Genomic DNA, 25,072 nt, shown 5'->3' with positions numbered 1-25,072 from the left:
AATTGTGTATCCTATCTTTTCAATGGGATCTTTCTAACGCCGGTATTTAGAGTCGTGGCTGAAGTGAGCGTTAAAAATTTAACGACAAAACTCCAGCCGCAGAAAAAAAACAGGAGTTAAGAGCTTTCTGGGCTAACTCCGGTTCATAAAGCTCTTAACTACTGTGCTCTAAACTCTAAGCTCTTAACTACTGTGCTCTAAAATACACTTACACTCATAAACTACCTATGTACCCCTAAACCGAGGCCCCCCCACATCGCCGCCACTCTATTAAAAAATTTTAACCCCTAATCTGCCGACCGCACACCGCCGCCACCTACGTTATCCCTATGTACCCCTAATCTGCTGCCCCTAATACCGCCGACACCTACATAATATTTATTAACCCCTAATCTGCCGCCCCCGCTATCGCTGACACCTGCATATTTTTTTAACCCCTAATCTGCCGCTCTGTACACCGCCGCAACCTACATTATACCTATGTACGACTGAAGTCTTCTATCAAGCGGCATCTTCAATCTTCTTTCTTCCGGATCCATGTAGTTCATCCCGCCGACGCGGAACATCCATCTTCACCGATGACTTCCCGATGAATGACGGTTCCTTTAAGGGACGTCATCCAAGATGGCGTCCCTCGAATTCCGATTGGCTGATAGGATTCTATCAGCCAATCGGAATTAAGGTAGGAAAATTCTGATTGGCTGATGGAATCAGCCAATCAGATTCAAGTTCAATCCGATTGGCTGATCCGATCAGCCAATCAGATTGAGCTTGCATTCTATTGGCTGATCGGAACAGCCAATAGAATGCGAGCTCAATCTGATTGGCTGATCGGATCAGCCAATCGGATTGAACTTGAATCTGTTGGTGAAGATGGATGTTCCGCGTCGGCGGGATGAACTACATGGATCCGGAAGAAAGAACATTGAAGATGCCACTTGATAGAAGACTTCAGTCGGATCATGGACCTCTTCAGCTCCCGCTTGGATGAAGACTTCAGCCGGATCATGGACATCTTCAGCCCCCCGCTTGGGCTTGGATCAAGACATCGGAGGCTCTTCTGGATTGATCGTGAACCCGGCATGGTGAAGATAAGGTAGGGAGATCTTCAGGGGCTTAGTGTTAGGTTTATTTAAGGGGGGTTTGGGTTAGATTAGGGGTATGTGGGAGGTGGATTGTAATGTTGGTTAGTTTATTTCATTGTATTTATTTGTAGGTATTGTATTTAATTAATTTATTGATAGTGTAGTGCTAGGTTTAATTGTAGATAATTGTAGGTAGTTTATTTAATTTATTTATTGATAGTGTAGTGTTAGGTTTAATTGTAACTTAGGTTAGGATTTATTTTACAGGTAATTTTGAAATTATTTTAACTAGGTAGCTATTAAATAGTTATTAACTATTTAATAGCTATTGTACCTGGTTAAAATAAATACAAAGTTGCCTGTAAAATAAATATTAATCCTAAAATAGCTAAAATATAATTATAATTTATATTGTAGCTATATTAGGGTTTATTTTACAGGTAACTATTTAGCTTTAAATAGGAATAATTTATTAAATAAGAGTTAATTTATTTTGTTAGATTTAAATTATATTTTACTTAGGGGGGTGTTAGTGTTAGGGTTAGACTTAGCTTTAGGGGTTAATACATTTATTAGAGTAGCGGTGCGGTCCGGTCGGCAGATTAGGGGTTAATTATTGTAGGTAGGTGGAGGCGACGTTGGGGACGGCAGATTAGGGGTTAATAAATATAATATGGGGTCGGCGGTGTTAGGGGCAGCAGATTAGGGGTACATAGGGATAACGTAGGTTGCGGCGGTGTACGTAGAGGCAGATTAGGGGTTAATAATAATATGCAGGGGTCAGCGATAGCGGGGGCGGCAGATTAGGGGTTAATAAGTGTAAGGTTAGGGGTGTTTAGACTCGGGTACATGTTAGGGTGCAAGGTGCAGACTTAGGAAGTGTTTCCTCATAGGAAACAATGGGGCTGCGTTAGGAGCTGAACGCTGCTTTTTTGCAGGTGTTAGTTTTTTTTTCAGCTCAAACAGCCCCATTGTTTCCTATGGGGGAATCGTGCACGAGCACGTTTTTGAAGCTGGCCGCGTCCGTAAGCACCGCTAGTATTTAGAGTTGTAGTGGCGGTAAATTATGCTCTACGCTCCCTTTTTGGAGCCTAATGCACTGAAAACGCAGCCATTCTGTGAACTCTAAATACCAGCGGTATTTAAAAGGTGCGGGGAAAAAAAGCATGCGTTAGCTACGTGGGTCGTTACCGACAAAACTCTAAATCTAGCCGTTAGGGTTTATTATATAGGTAAGTATTTAGATTCAAATAGGAATATTTTAATTAATAATATTAATATTAATTAGATCTATTTTAATAAGAATTTAGTTAGGTATGTTAGAGTTAGATAGGGTTATTATACTTAATATATATATAATATAATAATATAATTAGGGTTAATATAGTTAATATAGCTGGCAGCGGTGTAGGGGGATTAAATTAGGGGTTAATATTTATAAATAGATGGCGGTGGTGTAAGGGGCTCACTTTAGGGGGTAGGTAAGGTAGATGGCGGTGGGGTAGGAGCTCACTTTAGGGGGTAGGTAAGGTAGATGGCGGCAGGGTAGGGGCTTACTTTAGGGTGTAGGTAAGGTAGCTGGCGACAGTGTAGGGGGATCACATTAGAGAGTTATACTTTTATTGTTGGTGGTGGCGGGGTCCGGGAGCGGCGGTTTAGGGGTTAATAACTTTATTAGGGATTGCGGTGGGGGATTGCGGTTGACAGGTAGATAGACATTGCGCATGCGTTAGGTTTTATTTGGCAGGTAGTTTAGGTAGTTACGGGGCTCCAATAGACAGCGCAAGGCTTACTACGGCTGCATTTTGTGGCGAGGTGAAAATGGACTAAGATTTCTCCATTTTCACCACGTAAGTCCTTACGCTGTATATTGGATACCAAACTGCGCTGGTTTGGTATACCTACCTATGGCCCAAAAAACTATGGACGAAGGCAGAAATATGCGAGCGTAACTTCTAGGTTACACCGTATATGTGATACCAAACCAGCGCAAATTTCGGCGGCGGCGGCTTTTGCGGGCGACGCTGCATATCGGATCGGGCCCCTGAGGCGTAGGGAGCAGGATCGCTACGAAGCGATCAGATCACTAATCCGGAGATGTGAGTATAATTTATCCAGTGTATTGACATACATGACGCACATAAAATAAAAATCAGAGGATTAAATAGGAAAATATTTTAAACATTGATATTCATAATATTTGTATTTGTTGATAAAAAAGACACAAAACATTCAAAAAAACAAAAAATATATATATATATTGATTTCATTGTTAATAGATTATATATTACATAATTATTAATAAATATATATATGATAATATATGTATATTTACTTTAATTGCGATAGATAAATATATAGATAGATAGAGATGTGTGTATTTGTATATATATATATATATATATATATATATATATATATATTTATTTATATCTAAATCTTAAAATGTTTTTCTATTTTAATTTTGTTTAGTATGGAATATATAATCTCAATGCATTTAAAAAACATTTACATCAAACATAATATTAGAATATAACTGATTCTAATGTTGACATTCATCATTGTATGATTGCAGATCAAGGCCACGAGAGAGGAGACCAAGATATCTCATGCCGGTCTCCATGGACAGCCCCAGGAGCAACAGGGCATCGCCTCCGCTGCCTGTCAGCCTACAGCCTATGAGAGAGGGAGAATCTGGCACATCTTCTTCTGATGTGTCAGATACAGAAGGTAATTTAACATATCAACATGTTCGTATTATTTAACTGTAAAAGACAGATAACCAAAAAATATTGTTTAATAATGCAGTTTCATCAGGAATGTATTATTGCCTATGAACACAAGTTCGGTGCCCAGGGCATCAGATTTGGGATGGGCAGCACACCTGTCCTATCCTATATCTAAAAACATTCCTACAGTATAGTAAATGATAATGTGTAGGCATTTAAAGAGAAACAAGGCACAAGGATTGATTAAAGCTTACAGGCAGTGCAACATTAAAAAATTACTTAATTTAGAGCAGGCACCATTTTTGCTGTTGAAGCATTAAACATGAGAAAATAGACCATGGATATGCTTCCAAAGTGAGACTACAGGAGAAAACCTTTTTGTGACAATATGCTGCCTCCCCTTATCAGTTGCGGTAGGTCTGCAAGCAGAGTGCTTATTGCAGGTATTAGCAGCTAATAAAATGAAATGTGTCTGTACACTGCTTCGATCAACTTGTAATTTCTAATCATAAACTCTTGGGATAATGTATGTAAGCTAATAATAGCTAACTTTAGATGCATTCATTAAGACATAGAGAAAATATGCAAGACAGAATTAAATATTTTCATTAATTAACTTTATGGAATTTTGTTACATTGTTGCATGTAAAGGGCAATGATTTTTTCAAAGTATATTATTCTTTACCACCATTAATTCCTCAACTTTTTACCTCCCTCCACTCAATCAATCATTATAGATCAAATGACTCCCTTTATCCCATATTTAAATACTTTAATTAACACTTTTCTATTCTCTCTACCTCCATTCATGCTTTCCTTTCCTTAACTTTGTTTACACTCCCCTTCCTTTCTCTCACTTCTCTCATAGATAAAATAGTATGAGATGCATGCAATTCAGCTAGGGTTTCTACCTCGGCCATGTTTTCCTGGGCACTTATAAGTTAAACATGCTGCAGGGTGTGCATAGAGGGACATGTATAGTGCTGTCTTGGGTTACTATTTTTGGCCTGTCAAGCAGCACAATGCATGTTCCCCTCTACACACCCTGCAAAATGTGTAACTCATAAGTGTCCAGGAAAACATGGCCAAGGAGGAAACTCTAAATTCTACACACCTGAATGCAAAAAAAGAATGAAAAAAAGAAAAATCACACAATAACATCAAAAATAAAAAATACTTTGAAATTTAGAGTACCTAGGGAAGAACAAATCAGAAATACACCACTGAGTTTTATGTTAGCGATTGTGTTTTAAGAGATTTGATTGATATCATTCAGTTCTCATAACCGTCATAACCATAATCTAGGGCTTGTCACATATTAATCATCCTAACATTGATTTGTGTTTGTGCTTCTTCTCTGACAGCTGAAAATGAGGAATCCTCAGCATAGGATTTGGCACCAGCAGCCCTGAGTCCAGAGGGAAGTGTTGACGAGGTGGCTGATACTGAATGTAAGCATTTATCATATCACGTTTTTTCAATGCTATATTGATTGTGAATTAGTAGACCATCATTTGTTTTGTTTTTGAGAACAATGTGGAATATAACCTAGGCCTTGACACATATTCAACATCCCTAACAATGGCCAAGATTACGAGTTTTGCGTTAGAGGCTGTGTGGTGCTAACCAGCAGTTTTCTCTCACCGCTCACTTACCTGCAGCGCTGGTATTACAAGTTTTTACAAACCCGCCATTAAAAGACAAGAAGTGAGCGTTGAGCAAAATTTTGCTCATTACCACACTCCAATACCAGTGCTGCTTAAGTCATCGGTGAGCTAGTGTAACGTGCTCGTGCACGATTTCCCCATAGGAATCAACATGGAGAGCTGGCTGAAAAAAAAAATAAAGCAGCGTAAAGCTCCCTAACTCAGCCCTATTGTCAGGGTATTCACTATTACAATCCTGTCCCTTTAATTCTGAATCCTCTCTTCCTATTTAAGGCCCCTCCTCTCTATGCTCCTCGCTTGGTAATTTGAATCAGTTACTTTATGTGACTCCTCTCTGAAGACACCTAGCCCTTTCCTCAATCTGTGGGGATTTCTTACTTGTTGCTTTGAATCTTTACAGCCTACATTAATCCTTCATTGCTGTGTGCCGGTGTGCCTATTCTATTACTTGCAGTTTCTTAGGAACCAAAGGAGCAGCTTTCAATTCCCTAACTGTTACACCGAGTGGCTGTGACGTCACACCCGGCATCTCAGCGTGTCTGCAGCGTGTGTACCGCGCTGTGTCCTTTCTACAAACAAGCATTCAGGATACCGTAAGGCTTTCATCTGGCTCTGACTTAGCCTTCCAAATAACCATCAGGAATTGGTCTGTATATTTTATTACTCTATTTGGATATCATTATGTCTCTCAAGTAAGCAAACTTCCTAAGCACTGTATTCAATGACTGTTACTATCACTAAACTGCAGGATTAACTTCAACTGACTGTTACATTGCCTACTCTGTTTGAACTGCTGCTTGATTAACATCATTTGCTGTGACCACCTTGAACCTGATTAAGTGACTTATCGTTTGTTACTATCTTATCCTTGCATAATCTATATCTGATAACATAATCCAAAATATCATTCTAACTACATATAATATTCCTGAAGTGCTGAATTCCTAACAAATACATTTTGGCCTAATTACAATATCTCTTTGTACTACATCTGTTTGTATTACATTCCATTTCACTACCTGTCTTCTTTGTATATGTGTCAGCTATATCATTTAATCACTAAGTAATTAGTTGATTAACTACCTATTCTATCTATAGATACTCCTCCTATCTGTTGATATACAGGCATCCTGTAACCTGGTTGCGTGACAGCTCCGTTTTCACTCTGTACCCTGCAGTAGTGACCCTCAGTTCAATGAGCAAAACCGGATTCCTGTAAGTTAAATCTGTGTGAATCCAAGGTTTGGTGTGAGGCTGAGTGGTCCTACTATAGCGGATACTAGGTACCTAAACTTATTTACCACCTGTTCTAACACATAACACTATAGAACTTAACATATTACCAAGCCTAAATAAAAGTACCTCTATCCACTATCATGGAGTTGAGTGAGCTTTCCAATAGAGTGGGTTCTCTAGCACAAAGTATGGATAGTATGTTACAGGGTTTAAGAGAGATACAAATTGAGAACCAGAATATTAGAAAATTTATTAATGAGCATATGGCAACTAAACCTTCTACTTCTGAGATTACACCGGAGCCTGTTGTGAGTCCGCCAGAGAAATTCTCTGGGGACAGGTCCATGTTCAGAGACTTTAGAAATTCTTGCACTCTTATGTTCACTTTGAAACCTAGGTCTTATCCTACTGACAGAATCAAAGTTTTGACTGTGATTTCTTTTTTTCGTGGAGAAGCTAAATCTTGGGCCAACACTTTCTATGAGACTGATGATCCCATATTAAATTCTCTTGATTCTTTTTTTTCTGCGATGTCCCTTTTATATGAGGATCATAACAAGCAGAATACTGCTGAAACAGCTTTGAGATCCTTACGCCAAGGGAAAAGGATGGTAGAGGAATACATAACAGACTTTAAAAGATGGGCTCCTGACACTTTATGGAACAACCCAGCTCTGAAAAATCAATTTCGCTTGGGCCTCAGTGACTCATTAAAAGATGAACTTGCTAGAGGTATCATTCCAGATGTTCTCGAGGATCTCATGACTTTATGTATTGGTATTGACCGGAGACTCAGGGAAAGGAAATATGAAAAATCCACAACTGACATCACTCCTAAGAAATACACTCCCTATCATATAAATCTTCCTACCCATGCTACCAAGAATGTTGATGAACCCATGGATGTTGCTGTGATTAGAGGCCCTCTAAAGCCTGAAGAGAAAGCCAGACGCAAACTGCTTAATTTGTGCCTCTATTGTGCCGAAAAGGATCATGGCGTAAGGGATTGCCAATCTCTCCTTCGTCAAAAGAAGGGTAAGAGAGTGAGATTTAAGCACAATGTTAATATGGTTAATAATAATTTGCTTCATTTATCAATCCCTCTCTCGTTGCAGTGGGATCAGCAGAAGATAGACGTACAGGCCGTAATTGACTCTGGAGCATCTGGGAATTTCATAGATTTAGTTTTTGTTGATAAGCACAAAATACCACTAATAAAAAAGAGTGTTGCACTAGCCATCCGTTTGGTTGATGGATCATTTTTTAGTTCTGGTCCTATTCACACCATACAGTTCCACTTAAGGTTACCTCAGACTCAGGGCATACTGAGTTGATATCTTTTGATGTTTTACCAAGTTCTGTCTACCCTATGATACTTGGTATTCAGTGGTTGTCTATGCATAACCCCACTATTTCTTGGACAGACTCTACTGTAGTTTTTGATTCTCAGTACTGCAAGCAATTCTGCACTCATACACTTTGTCATATTAATGTAGAGACATTACCAGATTGCTACAAAGAATATGCTGATGTTTTTGATAAGGTTGAGGCAGCCACACTTCCACCACATAGGAAGTATGACTGCCCTATTGATCTCATTCCTAACTGCACCATTCCATATGGTCATATATATCCTTTGTCCCAACCTGAACTAGCACACCTTAAGGAATATCTAGACGAAAACTTGAAAAAAGGGTTTATACGTCCATCCACTTCCTCTGCAGGTGCTGCTATGTTTTTTGTGAAAAATAAAGATGGCAGTTTACGCCCCATTATAGATTACAGACAACTGAATAAATGTACTAAGAAAAACAGATATCCCCTGCCTCTCATTCCTGAACTAATTGAGCACCTTCAGGGTGCCACCATCTACACCAAGCTCGATCTTAGGGGTGCATACAATTTAATCAGGATGAGAGCAGGGGATGAGTGGTTAACGGCTTTCCGTACACGATACGGACTTTACGAATACACAGTAATGCCGTTTGGGCTCTGCAACGCCCCAGCCACTTTCCAGTGCTTCATAAATGATGTTTTTCACGACCTTCTGGATGTATGTATTGTTATCTATTTAGATGACATTCTTGTCTATTCAGACACTTTTGAAAATCATTTAAAACATGTAAAATTAGTTTTATCTCGTTTAAGACAACATCATCTCTACGCCAAACTAGAGAAATGTATATTTAATACTAACTCTATTTCATTTCTGGGTTACTGTATCTCTCCTACTGGGATTACTATGGAGACCAGTAAAGTAGAAGCTATACTCAAATGGCCAGTACCCTCATGTAAAAAAGATGTCCAGAGGTTTCTTGGTTTTGCGAATTTTTATAGAAAATTCATTAAAGATTTCTCACATATTGTCAAACCATTAACAACTTTAACTAAGAAACATATCAGGTTTTCATGGGATAGTAAAGCTCAGGACTCTTTCACTACCCTCAAGAATAAATTTACTTCAGCCCCTATTTTGCAATTCCCAGATCCCAGTTGTCATGTTACGCTTGAGGTTGATGCTTCTGAATTTGCAATAGGGGCTGTTCTATCCCAGAGGGCCTCTCAAGAACAGCCATTACATCCTGTTGCATTCTACTCTCGTGTCATGAGCTCAGCTGAGATAAACTATGGTATTGGTGATAAGGAATTGTTTGCCATCAAATCCGCATTGGAATTCTGGAGGCATATCCTGGAAGGTACAAAATTTCCAATTACTATTTACACAGACCATCGTAATTTAGAGTATTTAAAGTCAAACAAGACCCTGACTTCTCGTCAAGTCCGCTGGAGCCTTTTCTTTTCACGTTTTGATTATGTGATCACCTATCGTCCAGGTTCTAAGAATCTTAAGGCAGATACCCTCTCTCGTATACCTCCTAAGCCACAAGATCATTTGACACCTGCCTCAGTGATACCTGCGGACAGAATCATTTGTTTAACAAACGATTTTTTGGAGACCCTAAAGCTGCAACAGAAGGAGGATTCATTAATAACACACCTCAATCTAAATAAACATTCTGATGAACTGTTCTATCATCATGATCAGCTATATGTACCCAAGGATCTCAGGAATCAACTTTTAGCAGCAGCTCATGATTCCTCTTTAGCAGGTCATCCTGGCGTACATAGGACTCTTCATATCCTCTCAAGGAATTATTGGTGGCCCAAAATGTCTGATACAATCAAGCAATACATCAAAACATGTTTTCTTTGCACTACTAAAAAACATCAACATACACGTCCCTACGGATACCTTCTATCTCTTCCAATACCTGAAAGACCTTGGGCAGATATTGCCATGGACTTTATTGTCGATCTGCCACCTTCTGCTAACTTCAACACTATCATGGTCATTGTTGATCTTTTTTCTAAAATGGCCCATTTCCTGCCACATAGAGGTCTACCCACAGCTCAAGAAACAGCTACTCTTTTCATAGATCATATTGTCAAATTACATGGTCTACCAAATTCCATTACTAGTGACAGAGGTTCTCAGTTTACCTCTAGATTTTGGGAACATCTTTGTAAATCCCTCAACATCTCTAGGAGGTTAAGTACAGCTTTTCATCCACAAACCAATGGGCAGACTGAGAGAACAAATCAAGCCCTGGAACAGTATCTCCGTTGTTACTGTTCTCTAGAACAAGATAACTGGCATTCTCTCCTTTCCACTGCTGAATTTGCTCATAATAACATGCTCAACTCCTCCACTAAAATGTCTCCATTTTTCCTTAACTACGGTTTTCATCCTTCTTATGACATTCAGACTCCAAAAAATTCTCCTATACCCGTTGTTAATGATAAAATCAATACCTTAGTGAAAGGTTTCGCCACTGTTAAACAACTACTACTCGATGCTCAAAAAGCTCAAAAACATTACTACGATCTACGACGTTCTAAACCTCCCGAATATAAGGTGGGAGATAAAGTTTGGTTAAGCACGAAGAATATAAGATTACAAGTTCCTTCCAAAAAGCTCGCTTCACTTTATTTGGGTCCCTTTGAAATTAAGAATGTTGTTAATGTTAATGCAGTCACTCTTCAACTACCTTCTTCCATGAGAATTCATCCAACATTTCATGTCTCACTCCTTAAACCCTATGCTTCTATCAGGGCTACATCTTCGATGGATACTTCTTTAACTCATGTGACAGATGAGAAGGAGTACGAGATTGATTCTATTCAAGATTCTCGATACTTTCGAAACCACCTTCAGTATTTGGTCAGTTGGAAGGGTTATGGACCTGAAGAAGACTCTTGGGAGCCTGCTACTAATGTTATGGCTCCGCGCTTGGTTTCCTTGTTCCATAGGAGGAATCCACACCGTCCAGGTCCTTGATCCGCTGAGCGGCTCCTTGAGGGGGGTGTCCTGTCAGGGTATTCACTATTACAATCCTGTCCCTTTAATTCTGAATCCTCTCTTCCTATTTAAGGCCCCTCCTCTCTATGCTCCTCGCTTGGTAATTTGAATCAGTTACTTTATGTGACTCCTCTCTGAAGACACCTAGCCCTTTCCTCAATCTGTGGGGATTTCTTACTTGTTGCTTTGAATCTTTACAGCCTACATTAATCCTTCATTGCTGTGTGCCGGTGTGCCTATTCTATTACTTGCAGTTTCTTAGGAACCAAAGGAGCAGCTTTCAATTCCCTAACTGTTACACCGGGTGGCTGTGACGTCACAACCGGCATCTCAGCGTGTCTGCAGCGTGTGTACCGCGCTGTGTCCTTTCTACAAACAAGCATTCAGGATACCGTAAGGCTTTCATCTGGCTCTGACTTAGCCTTCCAAATAACCATCAGGAATTGGTCTGTATATTTTATTACTCTATTTGGATATCATTATGTCTCTCAAGTAAGCAAACTTCCTAAGCACTGTATTCAATGACTGTTACTATCACTAAACTGCAGGATTAACTTCAACTGACTGTTACATTGCCTACTCTGTTTGAACTGCTGCTTGATTAACATCATTTGCTGTGACCACCTTGAACCTGATTAAGTGACTTATCGTTTGTTACTATCTTATCCTTGCATAATCTATATCTGATAACATAATCCAAAATATCATTCTAACTACATATGATATTCCTGAAGTGCTGAATTCCTAACAAATACATTTTGGCCTAATTACAATATCTCTTTGTACTACATCTGTTTGTATTACATTCCATTTCACTACCTGTCTTCTTTGTATATGTGTCAGCTATATCATTTAATCACTAAGTAATTAGTTGATTAACTACCTATTCTATCTATAGATACTCCTCCTATCTGTTGATATACAGGCATCCTGTAACCTGGTTGCGTGACAGCTCCGTTTTCACTCTGTACCCTGCAGTAGTGACCCTCAGTTCAATGAGCAAAACCGGATTCCTGTAAGTTAAATCTGTGTGAATCCAAGGTTTGGTGTGAGGCTGAGTGGTCCTACTATAGCGGATACTAGGTACCTAAACTTATTTACCACCTGTTCTAACACATAACACTATAGAACTTAACACCTATTGATTCCTATGGGGAAATACAATTTATGTCTACACCTAACACCCTAACATGAACCCCGAGTCTAAACACCCATAATCTTACACTTATTAACCCCTAATCTGCCGCCCCTGACATCGCCGACACCTACATTATAATTATTAACCCCTAATTTGCCGCTCTGGACACCGCCGCCACCTACATTATACTTATGAACCCCTAATCTGCTGCTCCCAACATCGCCGAACCCTACATTATATTTATTAACCCCTACTCTGCCACCCCCAATGTCGCTGCCACCTACCCACACTTATTAACCCCTAATCTGCCGCCTCAACGTTGCCGCCACTATAATAAACACATTAACCCCTAAAACGCTGCAATCCCGCCTCGCAAACATTAGTTAAATATTATTAACCCCTAATCTGCTGGCCCTAACATCGACGACACCTACCTACATTTATTAACCCCTAATCTGCCGACCCCAACGTCGCCGCCACTATATTAAAGTTATTAACCCCTAAACCTAACACCCCCTAACTTAAATATAATTAAAAGAAATCGAAATAAATATTCCTATCATTAACTAAATTATTCCTATTTAAAACTAAATACTTACCTGTAAAATAAAACCTAAGACTAACCCCTTGAAGATCACCTTACCTGGAGAAGTCTTCATCCAACCGAAGTGGTCCTCCAGACGGGCAGAAGTCTTCATCCAGACAGCATCTTCTATCTTCATTTATCCAGCAGAGGGGGTCCATCTTCAAGACATCCGACGCGGAGCATTCTCTTCATCCGACAGCTAACACTGAATGAAGGTTCCTTTAAATGACGTCATCTAAGATGGCGTCCCTTCAATTCCGATTGGCTGATAGAATTCTATCAGCCAATCGGAATTAAGGTAGAAAAAATCCTATTGGCTGATGCAATTAGCCAATAGGATTGAGCTTGCATTCTATTGGCTGATTGGAACAGCCAATAGAATGCCAGCTCAATCCTATTGGCTGATTGGATCAGCCAATAGGATTGAGCTTCAATCCTATTGGCTGATTGCATCAGCCAATAGGATTTTTTCTACCTTAATTCCGATTGGAATTCTTTCAGCCAATTGGAATTGAAGGGACGCCATCTTGGATGATGTCATTTAAAGGAACCTTCATTTAGTGTTAGCCGTCGGATGAAGAGTATGCTCTGCGTCGGATGTCTTGAAGATGGACCCGCTCCGCGCCGGATGGATGAAGATAGAAGATGCCATCTGGATGAAGACTTCTGCCCATCTGGAGGACCACTTCGCCCGGCTTGGATGAAGATTTCTCCCGGCTTCGTTGAGGACTTCGGCCTGGTTGGGTGATCTTCAAGGGGTTAGTGTTAGGTTTTTTTAAGGGGGTATTGGGTGGGTTTTAGAGTAGGGTTGGTTGTGTGGGTGATGGGTTTTAATGTCGGGGGGGATTTGTAATTTTTTTTACAGGTAAAAGAGCTGATTACTTTGGGGCAATGCCCCGCATAAGGTCATTTTAAGGACTATTTGTAATTTAGTGTAGGGTAGGGCTTTTTTTATTTTGGAGGGGCTTTTTTATTTAGTTAGTGGGATTAGATTAGGTGTAATTAGTTTAAAAATCTTGTAATTTGTTTATTATTTTCTGTAATTTAGCATTTGTTTTTTTTGTACTTTAGCTAATTGTATTTAATTGTATTTAATTGTATTTATTTTAGGGAATTAATTTAATTATAGTGTAGTGTTAGGTGTTAGTGTAACTTAGGTTAGTTTTTATTTTACAGGTCAATTTGTATTTATTTTAGCTAGGTAGTTATTAAATAGTTAATAACTATTTAATAACTATTCTACCTAGATAAAATAAATACAAACTTGTAAAATAAAAATAAACCCTAAGATAGCTACAATGTAACTATTGGTTATATTGTAGCTAGCTTATGGTTTATATTATAGGTGAGTATTTAGTTTTAAATAGAAATAATTTAGTTAATGATAGTATTTTTTATTTAGATTTCTTTTAATTATATTTAAGTTAGGGGGGTTAGGGTTAGACTTAGATTTAGGGGTTAATAACTTTAGTATAGCAGCGGTAGGTAGGTATTGGCGATGTTAGGGACGGCAGATTAGGGGTTAATAATATTTAACTAATGTTTGCGAGGCAGGAGTGCGGCGGTTTAGGGGTTAATATATTTTTTATAGTGGCGACGATGTCTGGTTCGGCAGATTAGGAGTTAATTTTTTTTTAGTGTTTGCGATGCGGGAGGGCCTCGGTTTAGGGGTTAATAGGTAGTTTATGGGTGTTAGTGTACTTTTTAGCCCTTTAGTTAAGAGTTTTATGCTACGGCATTGTAGTGTAAAACTCTTAAAGGGCCACTAAACCCAAAATCTTTCATGATTCAGATAGAGAATAGAAATTTAAACAACATTACAATTTACTTCCATTATTTATTTTGCTTCATTTTTTAAATATCCTTAGTTGAAGAAAAAACAATGCACATGGTGAGCCAATCACACGAGGCTTCTATATGCAGCAACCAATCAGCAGCTAATGAGCATATCTACATATGCTTTTCATCAAAGAATATCAAGAGAATAAAACAAATTAGATAATATAAGTAAATTAGAAAGATGTTTAAAATTGCATTCTCTTTATAAATCATAAAAGAAAAAATGTGGGTGGCATGTCCCTTTAACTACTGACTTTAGAATGCGTTACCAGTCTTGACAGGAGAGGGTCTACCGCTCACTTTTTGGCAGACTCGTAATACCGGCGCTATGCAAGTCCCATTGAAAAAAGAGGATACGCAATTTACGTAAGTGGATTTGTTGTATTTCCAAGTCTGGCCAAAAAAGTGAGCGTTGAGTCTGTACCTTCAAGACTCGTAATACCAGCGGGCGTTAAAAAGCAGCGTTAGGACCGGCTAGCGCTGCTTTTTAAGCCTAACGCAAAACTCATAATCTAGCCGAATGTTTTTGTGTTTCGTGCTTCTTCTCGGACAGCTGAAGGAGATGAATACGCCACATCAGCCAGGAGTCCGGAGGGGAGTCTTGATGAGGTGGCTGATACTGAATGTAAGCATTTATCATATCATGTTTTTTCACTGCTATATTGATAGTGAATTTGTAGACCCTCATTTTTTTTTTTAAATTCAAACATGTGGAGTATAATCATCTAGGCCATTACACGTATTATAAATCCATAACAATGGTTTTGTTTTGTGCTTCTTCTCGGACAGCTGAAACTGATGATGATGAGACAGAATATGCGGCCACAGCAGAAGAGGAGGTGGCGGCAACAGAAAGTAGGAATCTTTCATATGATGTTTTATAACTTATATATTGAAAGTGAATTGTTGTAACATATTTCATTTTGTGTTTTATTACAGCTGTCGAACAGGGCACACAGACAGAACCTTTAATTCCACATTTATTTGGAAATCTAAGACAAGCGCTTGAAAATGTTGTGGAGGCTGTGCGCCAAATCCAGGAATCCCTTCTTGAATTTTAATTATTTTATTATATATATATATTTTATTTTGATATCCAAGTTTTATAAATAATAAAACGTTTATATTAAGAATATCATGTTGTCGCTACATTATTTTAAGGATTATCTTAAAGGGACATAAACATTAAATATATGTTTAATCATCTATAGATAGCATGCAATGTTGTTGATTATTATTTTGTTAGATATATATTAAAAATTTTAAACCTTTTATGGATATATCCTTTGATGGGTAGCATATTTATATCAACTAAATAGCTGCTGAATGATGTCTACATATGAATGACTCATGTGATTGGCTTGCATATGTGCATTGCTATTTCTAATAAAGAGTATATCTGAGGGATAATAGAAGTGAACATAATTAATGCTGCTTGAAAAGGTCTTGTCTATCTGCATAATGAAATAACATATATCAGTTTGATGTCCCTTTAAGATATTAAATGACTATTTTTTTAATTGAATAATTAATTGAGGAATAATTCACATTACGGGGCATATGTATCGAGCTCCGTATGGAGCTTGATGCCCCATGTTTCTGGCGAGCCTGCAGGCTCGCCAGAAACAGCAGTTATGAAGCAGCGGTCACAAAGACCGCTGCTCCATAACCTGTCCGCCTGCTCTGAGCAGGCGGACAGACATCGCCGGAAATCAACCTGATCGAGTAAGATTTCTCTCTCTCTCTCTCTATATATATATGTATATATATAAATATATATATATAAAATTTAGATATGTCTATAACTATCTATCTATCTATCTATCTATCTATCTATCTATCTATCCTTAGAGAGATGTATCAATATCAAGATATATATATATATATTTATATTTATCGAGTATATTAACAAATATATGTACAAATGGTATGAATAGATTTGCAATAAGAAGAGTAAGAACGTCTTCTATAACATACATGCAAGTTGAAAAATTAGATAAGCAGGGAAATGCACGACGTAGAATACTCAAAGTTATAAAAAATACGCTGCTTAGTCCGATGCTCATCGCACCGTACTTGACGCGTGTGTTTTTGACGACTTTTTAATAAATTTGGAGATCGTATTGAGATTTGCGGCCGCGATGTTTAGCGAAGTTTGGCGAGCGTATTGACGCCCGTGAATGCAACATAGTTGACGCTTTGATAAATAGGCCTCAATGCCTTTAAGTAAAGGCATTGAGGCCTATTTATCAAAGCGTCAACTATATCCATCCTTGTGAAAAATGATCAAGTAGATGCAGGGGAACCATAACCATAAGTGTAAAGGCATTGAGGCCTATTTATCAAAGCGTCATCTATATCCATCCTTGTGAAAAATGATCAAGTAGATGCAGGGGAACCATAAGTGATATAACACCTATAAGTATGCCTAAATAGTATCATATTTGAAAAATATAAGTAGCAAAGAATTACATTGCAAACCTGCTACAACCATTCACTCAACTATGTCTGAGGACAACATATGGAGATATCATATTTTTTGTGTGTGCTACCGCCTCCAATTACTTTGCAGCCTGCTTTGTCATTGCCATCCAAAATCAGAGTATTTTTAAAATGTCCAGGTGTTAGAAAAGCCTTGGGTTCAAAAAATGTTCATTGCCCCTGACATCTTGTTGAACTATCAATGTGGTGGTCATGGTCCAAGATTATTATACATTCCACTAGTAGTATGTTGTAATTTAGTTCTGTATGTCTTTTTTTTTTTTTTTTAAATGGGCACATCTGATTAATTCTGCATAGTTAGCCAAGTTTTTTCACATTCAATTGGGTGTGTTCAAGCAACACCATCCAGGTATGCAGTCTAGGTAACAGAGAATGGTTTATCAGGTACTTTAAAAAACACACGGCAAGATTACGAGTTTTGCATTATGAGGGGTGCGGTACTAACTTGCACTTTATTCTCACCGCTCACTTTCCTACAGCACTGGTATTACAGGTTTTTATAAACCCGGCGTTAGGCAAGAAGTGAGCGTAGAGCAAAATTGTGCTCCATACCGCAATCCAATACCAGCGCTGCTTAAGTCAACGGTGAGCTGGTTGTACGTGCTTGTGCACGATTTCCCCATAGACATCAATGGGGAGAGCCAGCTTAAAAAAAGTCTAACACCTGCAAAAAAGCAGCATAAAGCTCAGTAACGCAGCCCCATTCATTCCTATGGGGAAACGAAATGTATGTTCACGCCTAACACCCTAACATGAACCCCGAGTCTAAACACCCCTAATCTTACACTTATTAACCCCTAATCTGCCGCCCCCGACATCGCCGACACCTACATTATACTTATTAACCCCTAATCTGCCGCTCCGGACATCGCCGCCACCTACATTATACTTATTAACCCCTAATCTGCTGACCCCAACATCGCCGACACCTACATTATATTTATTAACCCCTAATCTGCTGCCCACAACATCTCCGACACCTACATAATGTTATTAACCCCTAATCTGCCGCCCCTAACATCGCCACCACCTACCTACATTTATTAACCCCTAATCTGCCGACCCCAATGTCGTCGCCACTATATTATATTTATTAATACCTAAACCTAAGTCTAACCCTAACACCTTAATTAAAATAAATATAAATAAAACCTACTATCATTACCTAAATTATTCCTATTTAAAACTAAATATTTACCTGTAAAATAAACCCTAAGCTAGCTACAATATAACTAATAGTTACATTGTTTCTATCTTAGGTTTTATTTTTATTTTACAGGCAAGTTTATTTCCCTATTGGCTGATTGGATCAGCCAATAGGATTGAAGTTCAATCCTATTGACGGGATAGGATGTACCGCTCACTTTTTGGCCTCCCAGGACAAGCTCGTAATACCGGCGCTATGGAAGTCCCATTGAAAATAGACTATACGCAAATTGCGTAAGTTGATTTGCGTTAATGCCAAAAAAGGGTGTGGTGCCCCTAAATCTGCAAGACTTGTAATACCAGCGGTAGTAAAAAGCAGCGTTATAAGGCTTAACGCTGCTTTTTTACTCATAACGCAAGACTCGTAATCTAGCTGACAGTTAGAAACATCTATAATTTTGTTTATAGCAAATTATAACCAAGAAGAGAAGGATTTTTTCTATTTATTCATCTATTTGCCTGCTTCACATCCTGGGGCCGAATTAATACAATCCTATTATCATCCTCATGGGGAATTACCTAATAACCTGAACATTCTTGATTAAAGTAGGCACTTCACTTGTAGTATAGCTAAAAGTTCTGTCATCTATTTAAGAGTTGTATGTTCTTGCATCTAGGATGCAAAGTGTCATTAATGATAATGGGTATTTTTTTAAAACCATACTTCTTTTGTGTCTTTGAGGCTACCAGTATTTATAGTTCATATGTTAAGTAGAAGAGATAGTAAGATGCTTTTTAAAAGGGTATGTTCATGGGCTACAGACCAATACAAATGTATTTTGCATGCATACCCTTTGCTGATATATTATTTATTTAAATGATAGTTTTGTGGGATAGTTAAGGTAGGCTGGAGAAGGAAAATGCCTTCTAACTTAAAGGGACAGTCTACACAAGATTGTTATTTTTTTTAAAAAGATAGATTATGCCTTTACTACCCATTCCTCATCTTTGCAAAATCAACATTGTTATATTAATATACTTCATAACATTTAAACCTCTAAATTTCTGCCTGTTTCAAAGGCTCTATTGACAACCTCTTAATCACATCCTTTTGTATTTGTTTTTCACAACAGGTGACTGCTAGTTCATGTGGGCCATATAGATAACAATCACCTAGATTACAAGTTTTGCGTTTGTGTTTTAAGGCTGAAAAAATGGTAATTTCAGCGTTAAAACAGCACAGCAGCCATTACAAGTCTTGTCGGTATAGCTGTACCGCAAGTCTTTTAGCCTGTAACGCAACGTCAGTCTCGCACTCATAAAAATGAAGTTTTTTCATGGGACTTCCATAGCGCTGCCATTACAATTTTGCGGTGAGGCTAAAAAACTTGTGTTCCAGCCTATACCGCAAGATCTGTTTCACAATCTAAAAGCAGTAGTTTTGCTTTATGCTACAAAACTGTTACATAAAACTCATAACTAAACTATCACAAAGTGCACTAAACACCCATAAACTACCTATTAACCACTATGCCCTCCCGCATCGCAAACACTATATTAAAGTTATTAACCTCTAATTTGCCGCTCCTGACATTGCCGCCACTATTAAAAATTATTTACCCCTATTCCGCCGCTCCCCGACATTGCCGCCACTATACTAAAGTTATTAACCCCTAAACCACTGTCCTTTCGCATCGCAAACACTATAGAAATATTATTAACCCCTAATCTGCCATCCGCCCACATCTCCCTCGCTATACTAAAGTTATTAACCCCTAATTCCGCCGCCACCAAAATAAACCTATTAACCCCTAAACCGAAAGCCCCCCACAACTAATTTAAACTAGTAACCCCTAAACCTAATGCCCCTAACTTTGTATTAAAATTAGGATTTCCCTATCTTAAATTAAAACTTACCTGTCAAATTGAAAAAACTAAGTTTAAACTAACAATTAAACTAATATAACTATTATACTAAAATAAAACTATTAAACTAATATAAAATTTAACTAAAATGAGAGCTACTAAAATTTTATTGGCTGATTTGAATAGCTAATAGAATTTCAGTAGCTCTCATCCTTTTGACTGATTTGAATAGCCAATAGAATTTCAGTAGCTCTCATCCTATTGGCTGATTTGAACAGCTAGTAGGATTTCAGTAGCTCTCATCCTATTGGCTGATTTGATTTTCCAAAATCAAATCAGCCAATAGGAAAGAAAGGGACGCCATTTTGAATTGCGTACCTTGCATTGAAGATTCAGTATACAACGGCGACCGTATGAAGAGGATGCTCTGCGCTGGATGTCTTCAGGATGGACCCGCTCTGCTCCGCCGGGTTGAAGATAGAAGACGCTGCCATGATGAAGAAAGAAGATGCCGTCTGGATGAAGATGGAGTCGTCTGCATGAAGATTGAGCCGCCTGGATGAAGATAGAGCTGCCGGGATGAAGATCTTTTAAGGGAGACTTCAGCAACTGTAAGTGGATCTTCAGGGGGTTAGTGTTAGGATTTTTTAAGTTTTTTTTTTTTTTTTTAGTTTAGGGTTTGGGCTATTCGTAAAAAGAGCTAAATGCCCTTTTAAGGGCAATGCCCATACAAATACCCTTTTCAGGGCAATGGTTAGCTTAGGTTTTTTTAGATTTTTTTTTTTATTTTTTGGGTTTGGGGGGTGGGGGTTTGTAATGTTAGTGGGACATTGTATTTTTTTCCAGGTAAAAGAGCTGTTTAGCTTAGGGCAATGCCCTACAAAAGACCCTATTAAGGGCTATTGGTAGTTTATTATAGATTAGGTTTTTTATTTTGGGGTGTTTTTTTTAAATGGTATTAGAATAGGAATAATTTTTATTATTTTTGATAATTTGTTTGTTATTTTGTGTAATTTTTTTCGTTTTGGGGTGGATTTTTATTTTTAGATTAGGGGTTGGGCATTTCATAAAAGAGCTGAATGCCCTTTTAAGGGCAGGAAAAAGAGCTGAATGCCCTTTTAAAGGCAATGCCCATACAAATGCCCTTTTCAGGGCAATGGGTAGATTAGGTTTTACTTTATTTTTATTTTGTATACTGTTAGGGGGTATTTGTTTTGTAGCAAAAGAGCTGTTAACTCTAGGGCAATGCCCTACAAAACACCCTTTTAAGGGCCCACACAAATGCCATTTTAAGGGCCCTTGGTAGTTTATTATAAATTAAGCTTTTTATTTTGGGGTGGGTTTTTTATTTTTTTAAAAGGGGTATTAGAATAGGAATGATTTTTATTATTTTGGATAATTTCGTTTGTTATTTTTTGTAATAGTAGTTTTTTTTATTTTTTGTAATTTTAGTGTTTTTTATTTTTTGTAATGGTAGTTTTCATTTTTGTAATGTTAGTTTCTAGTGTAAGGCAGCTTAAGTTTTATTTCACAGGTAAGTTTGTATTTATTTTAACCAGGTAGTTATTAAATAGTTAATGAAAAGAGCCTGATGAAACGACCGGTTGTGGTCGAGAAACGCGTTGCATATTAATAAAGCGTTTATCCTTTTAAAGTTTTCTGGAAGTTGTCAGTCTGTTTGCAGCCTTAGCTCTTCTCCACACGCTGCCGGGGAAAATACATGCCCTATCCTGAATCTGACGAACGACGCAGTGAATCAGTGTCCTAGCCACTGTTAAGAGCTAGACTGTTTGAGAGCACTGGTCACAGTACAGTGCATCGGATTCCGGTAAGCCTTTATCACTATTTTACACACCTATCTACAAGGGACATATTACACTATAAGGCGCCCTCCTTTTGCTTCAATCCTATTAAATAGTTAATAGCTATTTACTAGCTAGTCTACCTAGTTAAAATAAACTTACCTGTGAAATAAAAATAAAACCTAAGCTAGCTACAATATAACTATTTGTTATATTGTAGCTAGCTTAGGTTTTATTTCACAGGTAAGTATGTATTTAGTTTTAAATAGGTAGTTAGTTAATAATTGTAACTTTAATGTTGCTCTATTTTAATAATGTTAAAGTTAGAGGGTGTTAGGGTTAGGGTTAACGTTAAGGTTATGGTTACGGTTAGGTTTAGGGTTAGGGTTAGGTTTAGGGTTTAATAGTTTAATTTAGGTTGTTGTAATGTGGGGGGCTGGTGGTTTAGGGGTTAATAGATTTATTTAGTGGTAGTGATGTGGGAGGCCAGAGGTTTAGGGGTTAATAGCTTTATTTAGTTGTGACGATGTGGGGAACGGTGGAATAGGGGTTAATAGATTATTATACTGTGGGCGATGTTGGGGTGTGAGGGAATAGGAGTTAAAAACTTTTGTATAGTGGTGGCGATATCGGGAGCGGCAGATTAGGGGTTAATAGATTTATTTAGCTGGCGGCGATATTGGGAGCGGCAGATTAGGGGTTAATAACATTATGTAGGTGTCAGCGATGTCGGGGTGGCAGATTAGGGGGTGTTTAGACTTAGGCTTTATGTTAGGGTGTTAGGTCTAAACGTTACTTTTTTTCCCCATAGACATCAATGGGGCTGCGTTACGGAGATTTTCACCTTCTCCCCATTGATGTCTATGGGTAAAGCGTGCACGAACACAGCAAAACGGCACTTGTATTTTGTGTATTATGGAGCTTAAAACCCCCGTATCGCATGCACAAGCTGGCTGTTTCAAAACTTGTAATGGTTGCTTAAAGGACCAGTAAATACAGTACATTTGCATTATCAACAAATGCACAACAAGAAGACAAAACAATAGCACATAGGGGCCAATTTATCAAATGTCTGTCCTAAGCTGTCTTAAGACTGCTGCTTCATAACTGCTGTTTCCGGTGAGCCTTAATGCTCGCGTGGAAACAGGAGCCTCAGGGGCCATTCAGCCCTTGATAAATCGGCCCCTTAGTCTGAACTTCAAATGATAAGTAGATTTTTTCTGACAAATTTCAAAGTTATGTATATTTCCACTCCCCTTGTATCTTGTGACAGCAATCAGCCAATCACAAAAGCATAATGCTTATATTCCATGAATTCTTGCACATGCTCAGTATAAGCTGGCGCTTCAAAAAGTGTAAATATAAAAAGACTGTGGACATTTTGTTAATGGTAGTAAAGTTGAAAGTTGTTTAAAATTGCATGCTCTATCTCAGGGTTCTTCAAACTGACCTAGCGCCATGATACCACATACCTTTGCAACCCTATTTTTATGCTTTGTCTGAAAATTTGTGACTAAAATGTGTGCATACTTTATTCCTGATTGTAGTCAAACTTGAAAGTGTTGTAAAAGGTAATAACACACACATACTCTCATACAACACACACCACACACACACTCTCATTAGGCTGACCATATTGCTGCTTTAAGAAGGAACACATATGAAAAATACATATGTGAGGGTTCTTATACAAAACCATTTCTTTAAACAGCCATGAAAACAGCCCTGACATATGTATTTTTAATATGTGTCCCTTTTTAAAGTGGCAATATGGTCAGCCTAACTCTCATACAACACACACACCACACACTTTCAAACAACACACACACCACACACTCTCATACAACACAACACTCTCATACAATACACACCACACACACTCATGCAACACACTTACCACACACCCTCATACAACAGACACCACACACACTTTCTTTCAACACACACACATCACACACTCTCTCCTACAACACACACACAAGTTGCGACCCAGTAAACATGGTGTTGTGACCCAGTAATGGGTCCCGATCTGTGGCTTGAAGAACCTTGCTCTATCTGAATCATGAAAGTTTAATTTTGACTTGAGTGTCACAAGTGTTTTGTATGCTTGTGAACTAGCTAGACATTCAATTATTTAATTTAAAACTCCATTACATCATTTGGGTGTAGACTATTAGCAACTAAAATTATGGTTCTGTGTAATTCTCTGAATTTCCTTTTAGTGATATACAAACTTATATGAGGATCCAAGACATTTTCCTTTTTTCTATCATACACATGGATAACCGTGAAATAACCTTTATTTGTATGTACCACATTTACTATAAGCAAATTCCAATTAATTGAAACTGTCCTTCATCACACAAAACAATCAGTATACTTTGAAATACGAAATGTGCCTTTTATTACTCAGACTCCAGTCTCACTACATACTTCACACCTCATATATGAGAAATGAAACTCCTCTTAATTTGCAGTGAGTAGATCAGAGGGCTAAATCCCACAATGTGATTCTCTAGTGCCTTTTAGTTGATCTCCACACTACTCTCCAACTTATCCTGGTTTGCCACACACATCAGTTGGTTAAAGGGTCAGTAAACCTTAAAAATAATGTTATATAATTCTGCACATAGTGCAGAATTATATAACATTATATTAGCCAAACTTTGTATATCATAATATTCCCTTTTTATTTTGTAAAAATACCGCTGTTTTACAGACCCGCTCTCTGTACTCTGCTGAGCGGGTCTGTTGTTTTTACTGAGCACATCAGGCCAGCTGTATAGTCACAGCCCGGCCCGACCGCGCCATTAGACACAGTGCAGCTCGCTCCTGCTCTGTCTGACAGCGGGAGCGAGCTGCACTGTGTCTAATGGCGCGGTCGGGCCGGGCTGTGACTATACAGCTGGCCGGATGCGCTTAGTAAAAACAACAGACCCGCTCAGCAGAGTACAGAGAGCGGGTCTGTAAAACAGCTGTATTTTTACAAAATAAAAAGGGAATATTATGATTTACAAAATTTGGCTAATGTAATGTTATATAATTCTGCACTATGTGCAGAATTATATAACATTATTTTTAAGGTTTACTGTCCCTTTAATTCTAGCTCTCACTTT

This window comes from Bombina bombina, chromosome 2 (genome assembly GCF_027579735.1).
Source record: "Bombina bombina isolate aBomBom1 chromosome 2, aBomBom1.pri, whole genome shotgun sequence".
Taxonomy (NCBI): Eukaryota; Metazoa; Chordata; class Amphibia; order Anura; family Bombinatoridae; genus Bombina; species Bombina bombina.
The sequence above is the reverse complement of the archived record's forward strand: the minus strand, read 5'-3'. Positions refer to the sequence as shown.